This window comes from Schistocerca nitens, chromosome 5 (genome assembly GCF_023898315.1).
Source record: "Schistocerca nitens isolate TAMUIC-IGC-003100 chromosome 5, iqSchNite1.1, whole genome shotgun sequence".
In the NCBI taxonomy this organism is placed as follows: Eukaryota; Metazoa; Arthropoda; class Insecta; order Orthoptera; family Acrididae; genus Schistocerca; species Schistocerca nitens.
This window is the reverse complement of record NC_064618.1, coordinates 378,724,067-378,746,264: the sequence shown is the minus strand read 5'-3', so window position 1 is coordinate 378,746,264 and position 22,198 is coordinate 378,724,067.

The following is a 22,198-nucleotide window of genomic DNA, read 5'->3' as shown; positions in this document are numbered from 1 at the left end:
TCCCATATGTTGATACCGATTACGTTTGGATAGTTTTCAGTTTCTAATATTCACTGTCATGCAGGTACGTGACAGTCCATTCACAGAGTGATACTAGTTGTTAATAAAGAGTTTCGTGATCTACAGCCGTAGAGAATAAATCATTATCTTTGATGAAGGAAGTCTATTTGTCACCAGTTTCTCTGATTAAGTGATACACATCATTATCAGATGTATTAGCTGTGTCATCAGACGTGTGTCACTTCAGAAACCTAAGGAAAAGTTTTAAAGAAGTTAGAGGATTTTGAATTGAAATGTATTTTGAACTAAATGTTCAGTGACCATATTTTCTTGTTTGGGCGTTCACTTGGAATGACAAGGCATAAACATGTCAATGCTGGCAACCTACACAAAATTTAATATTGTAAATGAAGGCAGTTTCAGGAATAGCAACATGAAATATACACTCCTGGAAATTGAAATAAGAACACCGTGAATTCATTGTCCCAGGAAGGGGAAACTTTATTGACACATTCCTGGGGTCAGATACATCACATGATCACACTGACAGAACCACAGGCACATAGACACAGGCAACAGAGCATGCACAATGTCGGCACTAGTACAGTGTATATCCACCTTTCGCAGCAATGCAGGCTGCTATTCTCCCATGGAGACGATCGTAGAGATGCTGGATGTAGTCCTGTGGAACGGCTTGCCATGCCATTTCCACCTGGCGCCTCAGTTGGACCAGCGTTCGTGCTGGACGTGCAGACCGCGTGAGACGACGCTTCATCCAGTCCCAAACATGCTCAATGGGGGACAGATCCGGAGATCTTGCTGGCCAGGGTAGTTGACTTACACCTTCTAGAGCACGTTGGGTGGCACGGGATACATGCGGACGTGCATTGTCCTGTTGGAACAGCAAGTTCCCTTGCCGGTCTAGGAATGGTAGAACGATGGGTTCGATGACGGTTTGGATGTACCGTGCACTATTCAGTGTCCCCTCGACGATCACCAGTGGTGTACGGCCAGTGTAGGAGGTCGCTCCCCACACCATGATGCCGGGTGTTGGCCTCGTGTGCCTCGGTCGTATGCTGTCCTGATTGTGGCGCTCACCTGCACGGCGCCAAACACGCATACGACCATCATTGGCACCAAGGCAGAAGCGACTCTCATCGCTGAAGACGACACGTCTCCATTCGTCCCTCCATTCACGCCTGTCGCGACACCACTGGAGGCGGGCTGCACGATGTTGGGGCGTGAGCGGAAGACGGCCTAACGGTGTGCGGGACCGTAGCCCAGCTTCATGGAGACGGTTGCGAATGGTCCTCGCCGATAGCCCAGGAGCAACAGTGTCCATAATTTGCTGGGAAGTGGCGGTGCGGTCCCCTACGGCACTGCGTAGGATCCTACGGTCTTGGCGTGCATCCGTGCGTCGCTGCGGTCCGGTCCCAGGTCGACGGGCACGTGCACCTTCCGCCGACCACTGGCGACAACATCGATGTACTGTGGAGACCTCACGCCCCACGTGTTGAGCAATTCGGCGGTACGTCCACCCGGCCTCCCGCATGCCCACTATACGCCCTCGCTCAAAGTCCGTCAACTGCACATACGGTTCACGTCCACGCTGTCGCAGCATGCTACCAGTGTTAAAGACTGCGATGGAGCTCCGTATGCCACGGCAAACTGGCTGACACTGACGGTGGCGGTGCACAAATGCTGCGCAGCTAGCGCCATTCGACGGCCAACACCGCGGTTCCTGGTGTGTCCGCTGTGCCGTGCGTGTGATCATTGCTTGTACAGCCCTCTCGCAGTGTCCGGAGCAAGTATGGTGGGTCTGACACACCGGTGTCAATGTGTTCTTTTTTCCATTTCCAGGAGTGTATGTCAAATGCAGAAACTCTTTGATGGTGTGGAATGAATAGTGTTCCTATTATTTAGTGCTTTGTTCTTAATCAGCGTGATATCAATTGCAGAGATTGGCATGTGGTTCTCTTTACACATGAGACTTACGAATGGTAAACTACAGGAATAATACATAAGGTCATACTCGCAAAACATCAGAAAACAAGATTGCTGATTCATATCTTCAGTACTTAATTCGTATGCTGAATAGGCAATGTGGAATGCCTAAAAATATGAGTAGCTTGTGACAGGTAGAACATTATGGTGATAGCTTTCCGTGAATATAACAGCACTTGCGAAAGTAAAGTGGAGTTGGTCCTCTGCTTCATTGAATAGAACGTCTTTGTCATACACAAAGAAACAAGAAGAAAAATAAGATAAAAGTGTGCGCAGAAGATTGATATTTGTTGAGTAAATGTCAAAACTACTACGAGACATTATTGAAGAGGTGAACTATTTTTTATACCTCAGAAGTAGGATGGATTAATATTGATCATACACGAAATACGTAGCAGCGCGTCGAAGAGTATGCAAGGATAAAAAGCTTACTGTAAAACGAAACACCATCTAAATTCCAGAAATTTAAACTCTGAGCCCAATAAACTTCGAAAGACGTTATGTTAGTAGCTGAGTTCTGTATGGTCACAACCCTTTGATCTGTGATACTGCAGGAGACTGTTGATAAGCCGATGGATTGCTGGATTAAGGCATGAAGAAGAATTGCAACTATTCTACGAGACAATATGTCTACCCATAAAACCTAGTGAATAGAAGAGATAAAGCTTTTGGCCATATAAAACAGGATTAATCGATGCTGAAGTGTGTAGTTGAAGGGATGCTGGAGAAATAATCCCGGGGATAGGCGTACATGTGAGCATAAATAGCAAATCATCGATGACGGAAGATGCAGCAAATATGCTGAAAAAAATTCTAGAGAAAACAGACCAAATATTTTGTAACAGCATTTGTTTCAAGTAAGAATTAAATTAATTAGAGAAACATTACATATAGCTTTGAATGATGCTCCAAGGAATGAATTTCTATTTAGTGGGAAAAGTGATTGTCTAAGAACAATGAGCAATTGTAAGAGAGACATTATTTCTTGTGCCACAAATTCTCTTTCCTAATATGCTTAGGCTTAGGTGTTGTTATGTTCCTGAGACTAAAACATTGTTCAAATGTGTGTGAAGTCCTAAGGGACCAAACTGCTGAGGTCATGGGTCCCTAGACTTACACACTACTTAAAGTAACTTAAAATAAATTATGGTAAGTGTGGTGTCACCGCCAGACACCACACTTGCTAGGTGGTAGCTTAAATCGGCCGCGGTCCAATAGTACATGTCGGACCCGCGTGTCGCCACTGTCAGGATCGCAGACCGAGCGCCACCACAAGGCAGGTCTCGAGAGACTGACTAGCACTCGCCCCAGTTGTCCGGGCGACATTGCTAGCGACTACACGTACGAAACCTTTCTCTCATTTGCCGAGAGACAGTTAGAATAGCCTTCAGCTAAGTTAATGGCTACGACCTAGCAAGGCGCCATTTGTACCATTGCATGTATCTCAAGATAGCCTCACTTGTATCACCAAGAATGCTGTATACCAAAGGACGATATAAAAGTTAAGTGTTCTAGTAGCTACGTTGTTTTCTTTATCACATTCATTACGAATCCTGTTCCAGACTTCGCGCCAGTCAGCTTGTGTGTACGTGTGCCCTTTCGGCTACCCGTCACTGTGGACTGGCTGCCTTGTCAGTCCACTACAGTAACAGCAACACATACACCCATGCTCGAGGGACGACTCGAACCTCCGGCGGGATGGTCCGTGCAATCCATGGTGCCTCAAAACGGTTGGCCACTCTGTGGTACCTCAGAACGCGTGGCCACTCCGTAGTGCCTCAAAACGGGCGGCCTCTCCGTGGTACCTCAACACGGGCGGTCTCTCCGTGGTACCTCAAAAGGGGCGGCCTCTCCGTGGTACCTCACAACGCGCGGCCACTCCGTGGTGCCTCAAAACGGGCGGCCTCTCCGTGGTACCTCAAAATGGGCGGCCTCTCCGTGGTACCTCAAAATGGGCGGCCTCTCCGTGGTACCTCAGAACGGGCGGCCTCTCCGTGGTACCTCAAAACGTGCGGCCACTCCGTGGTGCCTCAAAACGGGTGGCCTCTCCGTGGTACCTCAAAACGCGCGGCCACTACGTGGTACCTCAAAACGGGCGGCCTCTCCGTGGTACCTCAGAACGCGCGGCCACTCCGTGGTGCCTCAAAACGGGCGGCCTCTCCGTGGTACCTCAGAACGCACGGCCACTCCGTGGTACCTCAAAACGGGCGGCCACTCTGTGGTACCTCAAAACGCGCGGCCGCTCCGTGGTACCTCAAAACAGGTGGCCTCTCCGTGGTACCTCAAAACGGGCGGCCACTCCGTGGTGCCTCAAAACCCACAGCCTCTCCGTGGTACCTCGAAACAGGCGGCCTCTCCATGCTACCTCGAAACGCGCGGCCACTCGGTGGTACTTCGAAACGCGCGGCCACTCGGTGGTACCTCGAAACGCGCGGCCACTCGGTGGTACCTCGAAACGCGCGGCCACTCCGTGGTACCTCGAAACGCGCGGCCACTCCGTGGTACCTCGAAACGGGCGGCCACTCCGTGGTACCTCAAAACGGGCGGCCTCTCCGTGGTACCTCAAAACGGGCGGCCTGTCGGTGGTACCTCAGAACGCGCGGCCACTCGGTGGTGCCTCAAAACGGGCGGACTCTCTGTGGTACCTGAAAACGCGCGTCCTCTCCGCGCGGCGAAATATTGTCGGAATCTTCTACAACTGTGAGCACAAATGATGGAAATAAAGGCCTTAGAATGCAGACTGCATGATCTACACTCTACATAATCAACGAGAAAAATGACCTATAGTTAAACACTCAACTCGAGGTTCTCATTTGGCACATAATTTGCTGTAGATGGTTTCGAGCATAATTCGAAACGCATCAAAAGTTTCTCTAATCCATTTTAAAAGGTTCAAATGGCTCTGAGCACTATGGGACTTAACTGCTGAGGTCATCAGTCCCCTAGAATTTAGAACTGCTTAAACCTAACTAACCTAAGGACATCACACACATCCATGCCCGATGCAGGATTCGAACCTGCGACCGTAGCGATCGCGCGGTTCCAGACTGAAGCGCCTAGAGCCGCTCGGTCATTCCGGCCGGCTAATCTACTTTATTTCTTAGTTTTAGGCAATGGTTTCACGGAAGAATTAAACATTTTATCATCTTTTGAAGTTTTGCTCAGAAAGTATGAAATACTAAGGGGGTTCAATAAATAAAGCAACAAATCGTTTTCTGAGCCAATTTCAGTTTAAAAAAAGACGCGTATTTTGTTGTGGAACATCGTGAAGCATTTCGCTTATACCCCTATACTTCCATGAAGTTCCGATAATTAGTGGCGCTACACGTTGCTTGCTTCAAAATGGCTTCAATAACGGAGGTGCGTTCCAAGCAGAGAGCTGTAATGGTGTATATTTTGGCGGAAAACCAGAGCAACGTAGATATTCATAGGCGCTTATAGAACGTCTACAGAGACCTGGAATTGAACGGAAGCACGCTGAGTCGTTGGGCGCAGGCTTGCTTCATCATCGCAGCAAGTCGCACCAGTGTGTCCGATCTCCCCGATGTCTGGATGTCTCACATTCCGAATTCCGTCTGTTTCTCCCAATGAAGGATGCACTCCGCGGGAAGCAATACGTGGATGATGGGGACGCTATTGATGGAAAAAGACGTTGGCTCCGACGACAACTAGTAGTGTGGTACCATGTGGGCATACATGCCATCCTAGTAAATGACGTAAAGCCGTCGCACTGAAAGGAGATTATGTTTAAAAAATATGTTTTTGCTGACGGAAGAGTGGGGAATAATATGGTGTAATGGCGTCTTGAATAAATCCAACCAGCTTCCATAAAAAGTATTGAGCGCCCTTTGTGCAATGTATTTAATTATCTATCTGTATTCTTATATTATTAAGATAAAGCATAGAAGTTGAACTTCACGCCATGATTTGTTATTAATTTTATTTTTTCATCGTGAAAGAAAGAATTACACTTTATAACGTGATGAGAAGTAGAATTCTAGTAACTTTTTCAGCTCAAACGGTGGAGGGCCTCGCAGACATGGATACGTTTCGACAATTTCAGACCAGGCTAGGCGCAACCATAGAACAGTTGATATTCGTCAATATCATCATACTCAGAACTTCCCGAGGTTTCAGACCTTCGTGAAGCTGATCTCGATGTATCCAACAAGTCTCAACAATCCCATTGAGCGTGCCGTTTAAAATAGTTGTTGTCAACGTAATTCGAGTTACCACTGCAATACTGATGTCATCGGCAAGGTCACCAAAGTCACTGGATACGTGTTTACGATGCTTTTTCAGCTTGTATTCAAAAGCGATGATAAAAATAGCGTGTCACGTGAACAGGAAAGTCGCCTCAGAGTGTCACCTTTTCATCCGATGTCAGGTTATCGTGAGTTTTGCCATTGTTTGCCCCGTCCGGAACCAACGGATTCATCATCACTTCAGACGAGAAAAGGCCATTAGAGATGGGAGTGAGGGACGAGAAAGGAGATCCTAACTGGTTCCCCATTGCGATCAGATCGCTTGACGCGCTTCTGCAATAAATCGCATAAGATCGCGTGTTCTTAGAATACAAGTTTATATCTCTGAACTTCACCACGTTTGATACTCCACAACCTGGGGTGCTACCTTCGCGCAAGGCACTGATATTGGTATTCATCCGCTCTTCTGCGGGCGTAATAATGTTATTCGCTGTACTAGAATCGTTTATCGCCACACAACACCCCACTAAGAATACTCATAAGTCGTCAGCGTTATTTCATATGCTTCCGCTCTTAAATTTCTACCTCTGGCAGAAATATATCAGCATGTATATTCTTCAAAATATATGTGTTGTGATGTTTATAAAGGATTTTTTTTTCAGTTTAGGGTTCTATAAAAACAGGCTGCTTTCTCTTTCCTGTTTTTTTTTCTTACACTTCAGTGTCTGGTGACTGGAACTCTTTATTCCTCAACACAACGTGTTCCAGTTTAGCAGAGTCTAAAGCGACATCTCCACGTATTACAAGTTAAGTGGCACACAAGAAGGCGATAAAACCATTTGATGCTCAATTCTAGACTTCGCGAAGTTGATTTTGAGACGAATGGGTACAGTTTCAAGCGATGCACGAATGACGGGTGTGTTAGCTGAAGAATCAGCAGGAGTCAGATTATGCGAGTCGATGCAGTAATACATTTTGTGACTCGATACAAAGCCATAGTCATATTTGGACCAGTGATTATTAGTCACTGAAATGTTCACGAGTAACAGTACCTATCCATTAATTGCATCACAGTTTTCAAACCAGGCAGTGAATCCTGCTCTAGTAGTTCGCTGGTGTTGAAACAGTTGATCGACATTTCTTCTCCATCGAGACCACAAAGGGGAAAGTAGCTCGATCACTTGTTGCAATGTTGATTTCACCGGTTAACTTATTTGCAACAAATATATCCCGACCCGACATCAGTTCATAAACGGCATCTGTTCTCGACAAAATCACGTCGAAATCACGCTTTCGCCATGCCATGAGACAATCGGCTTCAAGTCTGCTCCGTAGCCGGCCGGAGTGGCCGAGCGGTTCTAGGCGCTACAGTCTGAAACTGCGCGACCTCTACGGTCGCAGGTTCGAATCCTGCCTCGGGCATGGATGTGTGTGATGTCCCTAGGTTAGTTAGGTTTAAGTAATTATAGGGGACTGATGACCTCAGAAGTTAAGTCGCATAATGCTCAAAGCCATTTGAACCATTTCTGCTGCGTAATGAGCAACAGCCTGAGCTGCCGTGCCCCTGGGTAACGACACAGGTTTGCCTGATTTGTGGAAGCTTGAAGATAAAAAAAAATCTGTCTCTTTTGCTCCTTCTCTTGCGAAATACGGTCCCTAAAGCAGCGTTTGGTGTTTTTTCTGCCTTTTTAATTGGGTTTGACTGCGTCTTTAATGGCAACACTTTCTGAACAAATGAATCATTCGCAAAGCCAGCTAGGTGTGAGAAAGTGACAGGACTGACTATCACACATATGATACTGTTTTTCGAGATAATTAAAAGCACCTTGCAACATTTCTCGTCCTATGTTGAACTCTCGCTTGATGTTAATCGACGGTAGCTCTTCTGTGACCACAATAGCGCCGACTTCCATAACATTGTTTAGCAGCTGTTCGAGTGCCTCTAATTTCTGTGGGAAGTGACAGATGACCCCTTTTTGGTTTGTTTGAATTAATGGTTCAAATGGCTCTGAGCACTATGGGACTTAACTTCTGAGGTCATCAGTCTCCTAGAATTACTTAAACCTAACTAACCTAGGGACATCACACACATCCATGCCCGAGGCAGGATTCGATCCTGCGACCGCAGCGGTCACGCGGTTCCAGACTGTAGCGCCTAGAACCGCTCGGCCACTCCTGCCGGCGTTTGAATTAATCCATGATACCTACGGTCGTTTATAAAAACGTGAAATAGCAAGTCAGTAAAAACTGGCGGCATCCCATCCAACTAAATTTTGTTGGACTTTACTTGAAAGGGATACGATGACTGATTAGTGACTGATACCATCTTGCGCATAATTTACCATCGCCATCGACATACTTATTGTTATTCGCCAGCGCCTTAGGAATCCTACTGTTATCAGCTGCATGCCGTGTCAAAGGATACTGAAACATTTGACAGTCACAATCTCGGCAACACTACCCTTTCAGGTAATTTCACCCTCCTGTCGATATTTTCTTTATCGGTCCTTTTCATAGGCTTCAGTGGTGCTGGAAGACCATCCACGTTTACCAGGTGGCTTTGGTGGTAGGAAACTCCCGCACATCTAAGGTGATGCTTGAGACATTCTACAGTCAAGTTGCGGTAAGAAGATACCCGAAAGCTAGTATTGTTGTTGCTAGCTTTCAACCATGAGACGCTAATAGCCTGCAGGAGAAACAGTAGTCATCTACAGAGCTACCACACTGAGGCAATAGAATAGAGAAGTTTACAGAATCGCTTTCCTATGGCTTTCTGTTTTCGAATTGGATTTATTATAGTATGTGGTTCAGAAGAAGCCATTTTGACTGTTGAATACCACACAGTGCAACTTTTCATGTGCAAAGTGGTTAGACCTTGAGGAGATGAAATTTTTGACACTTCATTTGCTTATAGAAGCAGCTATTGTAAAACATTTCTGTTTTTCCTCAAATCACTAATTACGTTTTTCAGCAGGAGTAAAACACATCCAACCAGTTTCAATAAATGGTTCTTTTCAAATAACCTTTACCACTCTTTCGATGGATTTAAGCCCGTATTCTTCAGAAGGACAAGCAAATTTCACATTACCGACTCATTCAGTAAAATCTGTCACTACATGACACGTATCTGCAGCGTCTGTATGTCCATGCACATGCAGTCGGCATGTAGCTACTAACATGGCCTGTTATTTTAAGTCTTTGGTTCTACTAATGTGACAAGCACTTGATTCTGGCGGCCTTAATTTTTACATACGGACATACAAACCGTTACCGATATATATCATGTGGAGACAGCTCCCACTGAATGAATTGCTAATATGAAGTTTGTTTGTCCTTCTAAAAGATACGGGTTTAAATCCGTCGAAACCGTGTTCAAGGTTACCTGAAAATAACCATTAATTGCAACTGCTTTAGCTGTCCTTTTGTTCCTGCTGTCCTGTAACCGTAGCTGGTGTGCAGCCACGTTCACGATATTGAATTACATTTTCCTTAATTACCATGATTTCTATCAAGAAATTGAATCTTTTTTCCAAAACTGAGCCAGATTTGTGCATCTCTCACTCTTCATTTGGCAGTGAAAATTCGGAAAAGCATCTGTAGTCCAATTCTCTCACAAACCACTCATGAAGTTTACCTTAATGACGCTGTTACTTTCAAGCAAATTAAATATTTTTCAGCGAAATGAGACCTCACGCTTGTCAGTTTGATACCCTATACGCCCATTTTCACGCTTCCTGTTGCTATGAAAATTCGGAAAATTTCCCATTGTGCAGTTTAGAGGAAGCCATGCTCAGTAGGGAGGATAACGAAAAGGTGGCAGAATGGCGGGCACGATCAAACTATGCTTCGGGTCGGTGGCCGAATCATCATCATCATCACCATCATCATCATCGTCGTCATCATTATCATCATTATTACTGTCATGAAAACCAACAAAAAGAACTTTGTTCCTACATTGAACCATCGACGCCAGTCTTTGTATTACAGTTCAAAACGCTTCTACATACTTTTATTAGAATGCTCCTTTACGTAGCAAACATAATCTCCAAAGAATCCTCAGAACCTGTAAACGTTTTTGTTTCGATTTCAGTGTAACTCGTTGAGGGGGACACTGTAAGCTGCTAAGTGGCACGTAAGAGGGATTGTTCAATATGGTGAAATTGTGCTTGACGTGGTATTTGTAGCCAATAGTTGCAGGACTATCAGAAAACGCAAAAGGTAATAACAGTTTCTTTGTCATTTCCTGTCAATGGCTGAGACACACAGGTTTCCATATCTTCGACAAAGCAAAATTATTTTTGGCCTTCTTAGTTTTCCATTTCTTCATTTCGTATGTCTAGATGAATGTATACTTTAGCGCACAGTATTAAAATTAATGAGAGAACTGTGTACCTCAAGACCAAAGAAAGGCGTACCGTTAATTTCACATGTCTTATTACAGGCTTCTAGGGATTGTAGAGAAGTTTTAGTGAGGGAACAATGCCCGAAAATGAATCGTTTGGATGTAAAATGAATTTGAAGACCGGAGATCTTAGAACTCTCATGCTTCATGGTAAACACACAAACTAACGAGAACACACCGTAGTTAGTCCTAGTTATTATTATGACATCACAAGAAGATAGTAAGGCGCTGGTGTGTTGTCAACTAGGAAGTAACTGTGGTGCTCCACGGACGTGCCACACACTCAACTTTGCTTTGACGAGGACGTCCTTCGTAGTGTAGAAGAGAACCTGACGACGATTACTCAAACCGCTGGTCATGCCGTGACCACAGGTCAGAACCCGTAGACTCCAATGTGTGCGTAACGTGAAGCAGCGTGACCCGATCCTTAGACCGATTTTGTTTCCAAATCGTACGCTTACAATTTCTCATTTCTTGTGGTAGTATCTTCTTTCAAGCCACCACAATTGCCAGTGTCATTAACGACAGCTGATATTAATAAATAAAAGTTGAAGGAACATCAGGATTTAACACGAGAACAGTTGAAAGATTCAGATGATTACTTTCAAGTATTACTTTCGCAGTAACAAACTCAGTGTTTATCAATTTACATTCAAACTCCTGTCATTTTCCTTACATCCTCTATTTCTGTGGTATGTGTATTGCAATTTGCTGATATTCCTCAGTTCCATTAAATATACGCAGAACAACGAGAGTGTTCTGAAAAGACTGCTTTTCCATAATCGGAATGGCACTTGCCTTCTGTTTTGCTTAATTAATTAATCGCAGCCATGCAGTATCAAAAAGGTTTGCATGCTGGCCTAGTCTCGCAAATTTTCAGTTGTAATGGACGCGTTGCTGTTTCTGTTCACCTCCTCACTTAAACAGTGTACCATCGCCTGTAACGGCGTTTTAAATGATACCGACTCAGCGCTGTTTACTAAAGAGATTTTCCGTATTGTGGAGAACTAAGACGAGGAATCGGAAAGTCATAAAGATAATGGGTATATGGAGGAGCTACCGTCAATAGATGCCCATCTCAATCAAGTGTCGAATGAGTTAAAAGTGAAGATGGCTGCGAGAGATGAAACTAAATGGAAGGTCGCTAGCTCGCTGTCACCTGGATGAAGGATTGCTTTTAACTGGGGAAGAGGGGCAACTACAGATGCCTATCACTGTCGTCGGTGCCCTCCGAATTCCTTTTTACGAATCAATGATGCATATAATAAAAACATAAACACTATCGAAAACTCGGAATGAAATAAAACAAAAAGCCAGTGACACTAAGTAGTAGGACTAATTTGAGGAAGTGATTTTTATCAAGTACGCCAGAGGTATATTTTGTACAAGAGGTGTCCACTTGGACGATCATAGGTATCGTTGTTGGGAGCTTCCTTGTATTGTGAATAAGAATGACAAGAAATAAATTCCACAAACATACCAGCTTCCTCCGAAGAGAAGTCATCCAGACCTTAACAAACCCCTGATGGTAGTGATGTATGATGCTTCCACTGGCTGAGTGTAATAATTTAACAGAATATATGAGCTTCTGATTTCCTCTGCCGTTTAGTTATGCATTATCTCCACATTACACTAAAGTAGCACACTGTACAGTTCATTATTGGAAGTGATTTCATAACTATCCAATGTACAGGAAACGTCTCGTGAAAAGTAATGAAACTACTGACGTTAGTGTGATTATGATAACTGTTGTATCAGCAAATGCATTGCGTGAATGCATGTGTGTACGAATGCGCTGACACTGGATACTGTGGGAGAACTAATCATTTAAATTTCTTTTCCGCTTCTGATCGACGAATATTTCACTAATCCCTATTTGACTGTCATCATTTGGTATCTACTTATAATCTATTAGGGCCACTACATCTTTATTCGAACCGACATTTTAAAGTAAGTAACATATTTATGCCGACAATGACTCACTTACAGGTGTCAATCCAAAAAATTACATAAACGGTGTAACGTGCAATATTTTCATATCCTTAATACAACAGTATCTCCCTCCCTCCCTCCCTCCCTCCCACCCTCCCTCTCTCTCTCTCTCTCTCTCTCTCTCTCTCCCCTCTCTCTCTGCCTCCCTCCCTCCCTCCCACCCCTCTCTCCCCCTCCCTCCCATCCCTCTCTCTCCCTCCCTCCCCCCTCCCCCCTCCCTCTCTCTCTCTCTCTCTCTCTCTCTCTCTCTCTCTCTCTCTCTCTCTCTCTCCCTCCCCATCACTCACACGCACACACACACGCACACACACACACACACTCACACACACACACACACACACACACACACACACACACACACACGTCAAAACTGGTATCTGAACCATGACTGTGAACAATGAAAGTAAATTTCCTAATGTTATTTCAATGCCTGAACACAGATGACTAAAGAATAATAGGTTAAAAAGCAGCTAAACGTTATATTAAGTCTAAAACGAGGCGATGGAGAGAAACTGACCTTATCACCATATAACTGTAACAAGTACATTCTGGCTAAAACACAATGGTAAGTAGGCAAGAACGCAAATAAATAGGCGATCAGAATTACTACAATCCACCGAAAGAATCTGATTGATTCCATTTTTAGGCCTACACTCTCGGCATAAGAAACAGTTGAGAGTCAAATATCTTAAACTGGTTCTATGAAGCTTGACACGTGTTATAATGTTACCTATACATTCAAAATACGTAAAAGTTGATGGACTTTCAGCCTGATGGTATGTTATTGTTGGGTTACAGCACAATATTTATCTCCTGGCGTTTTACTAGTGTTTCATTAATGTTTCACCTTAACAAGCATTAATGTAGGGAAGAGAAGGTACGTACTACGTTCTACACTGATACTACCGTGTGAAGACACTTCATAACATTTACAGACTGTATTTTCCACAATCTACTACTAAATATCGGCAAAAATCTAATCAAAACACGAAATGTAATTACACAGACACACTCACGGACGCGCTCGCACTTGTTGCTTACTGTAATATGCTCGAACATCTACAGAATACTAATGAATGAAAACCTACACTTTGCACTAAATGTAAATTGTATAATTTCTCAAATGATCTGAGGTACTAAGCACATGGTTCCTGCATAAATTAATTATCCTTTAGGATTTAAAACGAAAAAGAAACATGCATGGCTTGCACATCGATTACACTGAAAAAAATCATTAGATTATCCAGCATCTGATGGCAAACATAATTGGATTGTTGTACCATACTATGCAACCAAAATGCAGTTTGAAATTTAAAAAGTCAACATCAGATTTGCTTCCGTAACTTACTGAAATACGCACTGTTAGCTCATTGACACCACTGTAGTTAAATAAATTATAAATTAATAGATTTGTGTAGTTCGAAATTCATACCTCATATTAAAATCATGAAAATATTTAAAAATTTGTTCGATATCAGTGCAAAACACACTCGAGTAGTACTGCTGATTGAATTTACACCGGAATATGCACTTGCCAACAAAAAACACTGAAGCAAATAAGGTTATTTTCACTACTAAGTTCGTCAGAAATCGCCTCTAAAGTTGATACTAAAGACAGCTAAACATCACAGCGACCCCATTCTAGGGTGTTTACTTCATCCTATAGTTCAAAATTTTGCCCTAAACTGCTATCACACTATGAAAACTGGAATACACTTCGATGAAATGGCACAGTGAATTATAATAATTCACATTCATACAGTTGAAATACAGTCGGCTAGTGATATTAAAATACTGTTTCAGTTCTGAATGCCTGCCTGTTTGTGTCATATATCAGCGCCTTGATTCCTTATCATTATCAGCATATGTTCAGAAACATTTTGTGTTGTAAAATAAAATTAATATCGTATCATGGGGTTACTACAATTTTTGGGTGACTCAGGAATCATAGCAGCTCTCATTTCTTACCAATATGAATATGATTTATTACTTATCAGTTTGTTGTTTCATAGTAGGTGCATGTGGTTTTTACTGATTGAAACTAGCGAATGACAAATTTCGAACTGTAAGATGAAGCTGTTATCCTAGTGTGGGGTCACTGTCAAGTCTGGCTGATTTTGTTATCTAATTGAGAGACGATTTTGTACTAATTTAGATGTGGAAATAACATTGCTTACACTGGAAGTTCCTTTCAAGATGACGGTAAGCCGTACATTTGATTAACAGTAGTGCTAAGGTATGTTATAGAACCAACCTCTAAGTATTTGGGTGAATTTACTGCATGATTGAATTATGCTTATTTACTAATCTGTCATTTATGTAATTTCAGTAGAGGAAAAGTGCAACCAGTGTACTTTGATAAGTAATGGCGACAATTTAACTACGAATGTAGGTAACTCGAAGGTCCATCCGCTTGCAAGTGTAGTACAATGAAAGACCTTTCTTCATCATGAAGTGCTGCATTACCTATAATTTTTATCAGCAGTGCCGATATGTACCTCTTGTCTTAGTTTTTTTAATCATACAGAAGAACTAATTTATAGCAGTATGACTACATGTGTTTTGCGCACTTCCAAATTTTTAGAAATAAAACAATTTTATTTTTGTGTGTGAATTAACAGTTCGCACTTTGATTAGATTTTTATTCTTATTTAGTTGGTAATTATGGGAAATACTTGCTTTGGCACCGCAGATCCGACTGGTAAATATTGCAGCCTTTCTCAAAAGTAGTCTTTCTACATTACTTCAAGTAAGTGTAATTGAAATGCAATCAGAAAGCAATATTAGTTTTTAATGTATCAGTTACCTTATTCTAGTGTATAAAATTACCAACATCCCTACTAAGTTAGTGTTGTTAAGATGAAACATTAACGAAAAAATGTGAAATGCCGCTTGATAAGTTCGATTTTTGAGCCACCAATAACGTACTTTCAGGTTGAAATGCCAACACCTTTTCACTGGTTTCAGTGCTGAAATACGATTGTGTCACTTTAAAAGCATCGACAAACAGTGTAGGTGTGAAAAATATTGAATTTGTGAGCTCCTTGTGCCCTTACACCATGCAAGGCACAGAAATCGAATGGGCTGGTTAACCTTGGTAAGTTCATGGCAGAAAGACTCTGTGTGTATCGAACGTGCTGCTTAACCTGTATGTGTTGATGGCACAAAGGTATTTGTGTGTGTGTGTGTGTGTGTGTGTGTGTGTGTGTGTGTGTGTGTGTGTGTGTGTACTTGAGGGCATACTTGCGTGCATGTGTGTTTCTTCCTGACGTATTTTAGATGTGGAAATACTGCAGGCAACAACCCCTATATAATACGTGTAATACAGCGCAAAAGTTCAAATCGTTCGGAATCCGAGCCGTGATTCACAGTTATGTTTGAATAGGGTAAGCCCTAGTTAATCGAGACAAGAAATTTGGTATTTCAAACACTGGTTTTATTGTTAGCATAAATCCTACAGTTTCTAGTTAATCCCATACAATTATATTTCAGGAACAAGTTACGGGACATATTTCCTTTGGGATCAAGTAAACAGAGTGTATTAAACACAACATTTAGATATCACATGTCTCTATTGAGATAATGACTAAGATTTCAGAAATGCCTGGAGAGGACAAGATGACTAGGAACAGTGTTCGGTGATGACTTGATGATCTGCGGAAACAGCGCGGAGGATGTTCAGGAACAGCTGGTTGCTTGGAAGAAACTATGAGACAATATGGATTCAAATTTAATACCAACAAATGTGAGATCCTATTACAACAAGTGTTACGTACTTAGTGTGACAGATGAAAACATAATATATGAGAAAGAGATCAGTGAACCTGGCAGATAGGCAGAAACATTCCCTTGATGTGCTAGGAGCCTGGTGTGAAATAAAGACGTCCCACAAAATAGCAGAAAAGTTATTGATGAAAGTTACTCCGTCCCAATCCTGACCTATGTTTCTAAAACATGAGCGAATGAGGTGTAAGCATGTTACAAACATGTGAAATCAAGTTCCTCAGAAGTAGGATAGGAGAAACAAGGAATGGAAAGATGAAGAAAACAACGAAAGAGGAACCCTTGAAATAGCTGGATATAAACATCAGGTCTAAGAAGGGATGGGCATTCTAAGGAGAATGGAAAACTAGGAGGCTCTCAAGAGGTTACACGTAATTCAGAAGCGAAGAAAATGTGGAAGGGGTGGGAAACCATTAAAAAAAGAATTTAAAAGAAAATATGTACAAAATTTACTGTCGGAACCATTTTTTTCATTCAATTAGAAGTTTCCATTGACAAGAATATCCCCTATCCTTAACCGTCTGAGTTTGGCCAAGTACTAATTCGTATTGAACTTGTCGCCCTCTTAAATAAATTGCGCAGCAACGTAATCTGACTATATTTTGACCAAAAAGGTTATCGTCGAGATATAGCAAGAAAAAGTAACCAACTGCCAAACGAATCCGACAGCTTTGGAATAAAGTACTATAGCATGGAACTCAACGCATTTATTGATTTAGGGCCCTGTTTTCTGCCGAGCTGCAGTATCACCATATGCAGAACGACAGCGAAAGCGACTGCTGCTGTCTCTCTCATTGCGGCTCCCGCACTGTCGATAGACGCTCGCTGCAGCTCCGAAACCTGCCTACTCACTTCGATTAATATTGTTCGTAGTACTCCTCTCTGACAACTTCCTGCCGCGCAGGATTACAGTCATGGACTGTGCGGCTGATCCCGGTGGAGCTTCGAGTCCTCCCTTGGGCATGGGTGTGTGTGTTTGTCCTTGGGATGGTTTAGGTTTAAGTAGTGTGTAAGCTTAGGGACTGATGACCTTAGCAGTTAAGTCCGATAAGTTTTCACACACATTTGAACATTTTTTTTGAGAACTTCCTCTGGTATCGTACAGTGTGCGAATGAGGTCAGCTGCTTGCCCACTGGCCATATAAAGACAGAGCCTTACTAGAAGCACACGAGATTAAAAAGCACTTCTAGAGTTCAACTGCTATTAGAGCTTTTCCTTGCTTACAGAGTGACGAAAATACAGTTCACAGAGATACGCTGGCACATCCACTCGATAATCAATAGGAGTCTAAGTGCCTCTCCATTGTGCACAAGATAGAGCACACATACACTTTCTCTCCGCTCATAGAGAAAGCTCAGAACCTGTCTTTTTCACAAAAACTGTCAATTCCGCTGTTGTAAAACAACTGCACAAGGACGACAGTTTCTGTCCAGCCGCGGGGCTCGTTCAAAACTGCTTCAAATGGCTCTAAGCACTATGGGATTCAACATCCGAGGTCATCAGTCTCCTTGACTTAGAACTACTTAAACATAACTAACCTAAGGATATCACACATATCCATACCCGAGGCAGGATTCGAACCTGCGACCGTGGCAGCAGGGCGGTTCCAGACTGAAGCGCCTAGAACCACTCGGCCACAGCGGCCGGCACGGTGCTCGTGTATCAACAAGTGCTCCCTTCCTACTTCGAGACATACAGCCTTCTGCCAATCCGTGCTAGACCACATAGAAGTTCCTCCAACAAAACACCCACTCCTCATCAGTTTTTTAGAACACCGAATGGCTGTTAGTTTTTTAAAATCGAAGGTGTGGATGGTGGACTGCTGCTGAGCTGGAGCCATTCCACCGCTAAAGGCCTCGGTTCCCACTCCGCCTACCTGAGATGCTCTCGGCCTTTGCCACAATAAAACTGTACTACTAATAGATGGCAGGCCTGCGTCCTCTGCTGTACCATTGACTCCAGAACGTAGCTGCTCCCTGCGACACCGCACTGAAGAAGCCCGTGCAAAAACGCATTCGGTCCCTGCCAAGTACCGCGGAGCGGCACCCTGGCTCACTGTGTCTTTCCTCGTTTTCCGTGATTTCTCAGCAAAAAACATTGTGCCCTTTTCTGATTCCCAATTACACCTCTAAAATGTAATACAGGCGATTAGTAGCGTCATCCGCACTGCCCACTTATGTCAGTGTTCTAAATAAATTGTACTCGATCTCTTGCCGCCGCTAAAATGCAAGTGCTGTTTAATTATTCTATGTAACACGTCAACGAAGTCCGACGAAGAGATAGATTGCTGAAGAGTGTGGAGGGGCGTCTCGACAAAAGAGGCGTGAACTGGAACAGAGTCCACATAGAAAGAGGGGAAAACAGGACTAGATGGCGAGATTTTGTGTTACATAGAAATCTCTACACCACAAGCAGAAACTCGAAATTTTAGATAAGTTAAATCGACGTTCTTCGCAGAAAGCCATTGCTGCTGAATTCAATGTTGGACGAGCAACTATTTATGACATCAAAAAGAGAGAATATGTTATTCGACAGTACTCAACGCAAATGGATTGTGAGTTGGAAAAACGGAAGGTCATGCAAATAAGTGAGAATGAAGAGCTGTTTATAGATGGTTCATACAACAGCGCAGTAAAGGAATTTCAGTCAGTTGCCCGATTATAAAGGAAAAAGCAGCTTCATTCAACAAACAACTTGGCAGTAGTAACTTGTTTGCAGCGAACGAAGGTGGGCTATCAAACTGAAAAAACGACATGACATTCGTCAGCTGACAGTCTCTGTGGAAAGTCGCTCAGCTAACGATAAGGATGCTGATGGGTTCGTAAGCAAGATATGGAAGATAACAGAGGAACAAGATTTAACTGCTGATGCCTGTGTATGGGAGGTAGGACAAGTGGTACTGGCGGAAGTACAGCTGTGAGGACGGGGCGTCAGTCGTGCTTGGGTAGCTCCGTTGATAGAGCACTTGCCCACGAAAGACGAGTCTCGGTCCGGCACACAGTTTTAATCTACCAGGAAGCTTCATAACAGCGCACACTTCGATGCAGAGTAAAAATCTCATAATGGAGCACTTTTTTGCGCTTTCATGGTTTCTAAGCTTGATTATCCCAAACATCGTATGATGAATTTCAACAGTTTACAGCATAGAGATCAATGTTGACAATCGTCTGAATTGGTCAGTGCGTTCACTTAGATTGAAAGCGGAGAAAACAGAGATTCATATAACTACTCATCAATTTCATTTGAAGGGTCTGACTGCCACACAAATAAAAAACAGGGTTAGACAAAGTTTACGCGGACTCTGAACCATCATTGAAGACCATTTGCTTCTGAATTGTTATATTTAAAATGGTCGGTCAAGCATCGAAAACGAAGCGCGCTCCGGCCATAGAATTGATGTCACCACAACGGAATCAGTGACAAAATCCATGATACGGCAACTGAATATCTACATCGACATGGGTATTCTGCAAATCACATTTAAGTGCCTGGCAGAGGGTTCATCGAACCACGTTCACTATTCTCTATTATTCCGATCTCGTATAGCGCGCGAACACTTATATCTTCCGTACGACCTATGATATCCCTTATTTTATCGTGGTGATTGTTTCTCCCTATGTAGGTCGATGTCAACAAAGTATTTTCGCATTCGGGGGAGAAATCTGGTGATTAAAATTTCGTGAGAAGGTTCCGACGCAACGAAAATCACTTTTGTTTTACTAATGTCCAGCCCAAATGGTCCAAATGGCTCTGAGGACTATGGGACTAAACTTCTGAGGTCATCAGTCTCCTAGAACTTAGAACTACTTAAACCTAACTAACCTAAGGACATTACACACATCCATTTCCGAGGAAGGATTCGAACCTGCGACCGTAGCGGTCGCGCGGTTCCAGACTTTAGCGCCTAGAACCGCTCGGCCACTGCGGCCGGCCCAGCCCAAATCTTGTACCATTTCAGTGACACTCTCTCCCATATTTCGCCGCAATACAAAACGTGCTGCCCTTCTTGGAACTTTTTCGATGTAGTCCGTCAGTCCTATCTTGTATGGATGCCACACCGCGCAGCAGTATTGTATAAGAGGATGGACAAGCGTAGTGTAGACAGTCTCTTTAATAGATTACATTTTGTAAGTGACCTGCCAATGAAAAGCAGTCTTTGGTTAGCCTTCCCCACAACATTTTCTTTGTGTTCCTTCCAATTTTAGTTGCTCGTAATTCTAATTCCTAGGTATTTAGTTGAATTTACGGCCTTTAGATTTGATTGATTTATCGTTTAACCGAAGTTTAACGGATTCCTTTTAGCACTTATTAGGATGACCACACACTTTTCGTTATATAGGGTCAACTGCCAATTTTCACACTTCAGACATCTTTTCTAAATCGTTTTGCAATTTGTTTTGATTTTCTGATGACTTTATTAGTCGATAAACGACAGCATCATCTGCAAACAACGTAAGACCGCTGCTCAGATGGTCTCCAAAATCGTTTCTATAGAAAGGAAACAGCGAAGTGTCTAAAACACTACCTTGGGAAACGCTAGAAATCACTTGTGTTTTACTCCATGCCTTTCCGTCAATTAGTACGAACTGTGACCTCTCTGGCAAGGAATCACAATTTGTGCGGCTCGTGAGACTGTAGGCATGCCAACTGAGCGAGTGCATAGTATCCTGCACGGAGAATTGGCTGTGAAGACGCCGTGTTCAAGCTAGGTGAGGCAGTTGCTCACAGTCGACCAAATGCGCATCCGGCAATACATTTCAGTACAATGTCTGCCAGCCTGCAAGTTTTTTTGCGCTGACTTGTGACTGTTGATGAAATATGGATCCAAAACTACACACCAGAGTCAGAGCGGCAGTTAAAATAATGGACAAAGCCCGATGAAAGTGCACCGAAGAAGAAAGACACCGTTTTGTCAGCTGGTAACGTGACGGTAATTTTAGGATTCGCAAGGAATATTCCGCGTAGATTGCTTGGGAAGCGGCTGAAATATAACTGTACTCCGTTATATTCCATTGTTGGATCGTTTGAAACTTGCATTGGCTTAAAAAAGTCAAAGGTTTGCACACAAAAGTGCTCTTTGACTAGGATAACGCGCTGTAACATCTACGAGATAAATTTTAGCTACAGTGTGACGAGAGGAAATTATGCCTCTAACAGTTATAAACATTATCTATCTGACATATGAAAAAACAGTGAAATAAATATTAATTATTTATATAATATTTTATGGTGTAATTGGACATATCGATGTGTATCATACAAAGACAATGATAATTGTAAATTCCTTTTATGATCTGCGTTTGTCTTCCTTTGTTTTTACCTTTTGTTGGTTGGCTTTTGTAGGTTGCGGATGCCAGACGCATATCAAACTGAGGTCTGTTAAGAAATTGTAATTATTTGTTAATTATTACTTGAGAATAGAGTTCATTATTATTATAAATACGAGTGAATAATTATTAGTAACTTTAATTCGTCTCTGAATAAGCACTAATTATTTCTTTCCGCTGCAAGGAGCACAGCCATTGATGATAGCGATTTGTATCGCGCTTTTATCTGTGTTTCTTAGGAAAAAATCAAAGGTTTGCTTGATGAAAATTAGTCTAAATAGTGTACAATATGAAAGTAAAGTTTAATAAGCATTTGAAATACTTATCCTTTAGAAAGGAAAGTTGCTCTAACAAGAAAAAGTCTCTATGAATTGTCTGCCGCCATCTTAACAATTATCTGAGCGGCAAATTCAAATTACGCAACTCTGCAGACATAAATGCCGAAAGTAATAAAAACGTCAAAAAATAAATGTGCACCGGTGGT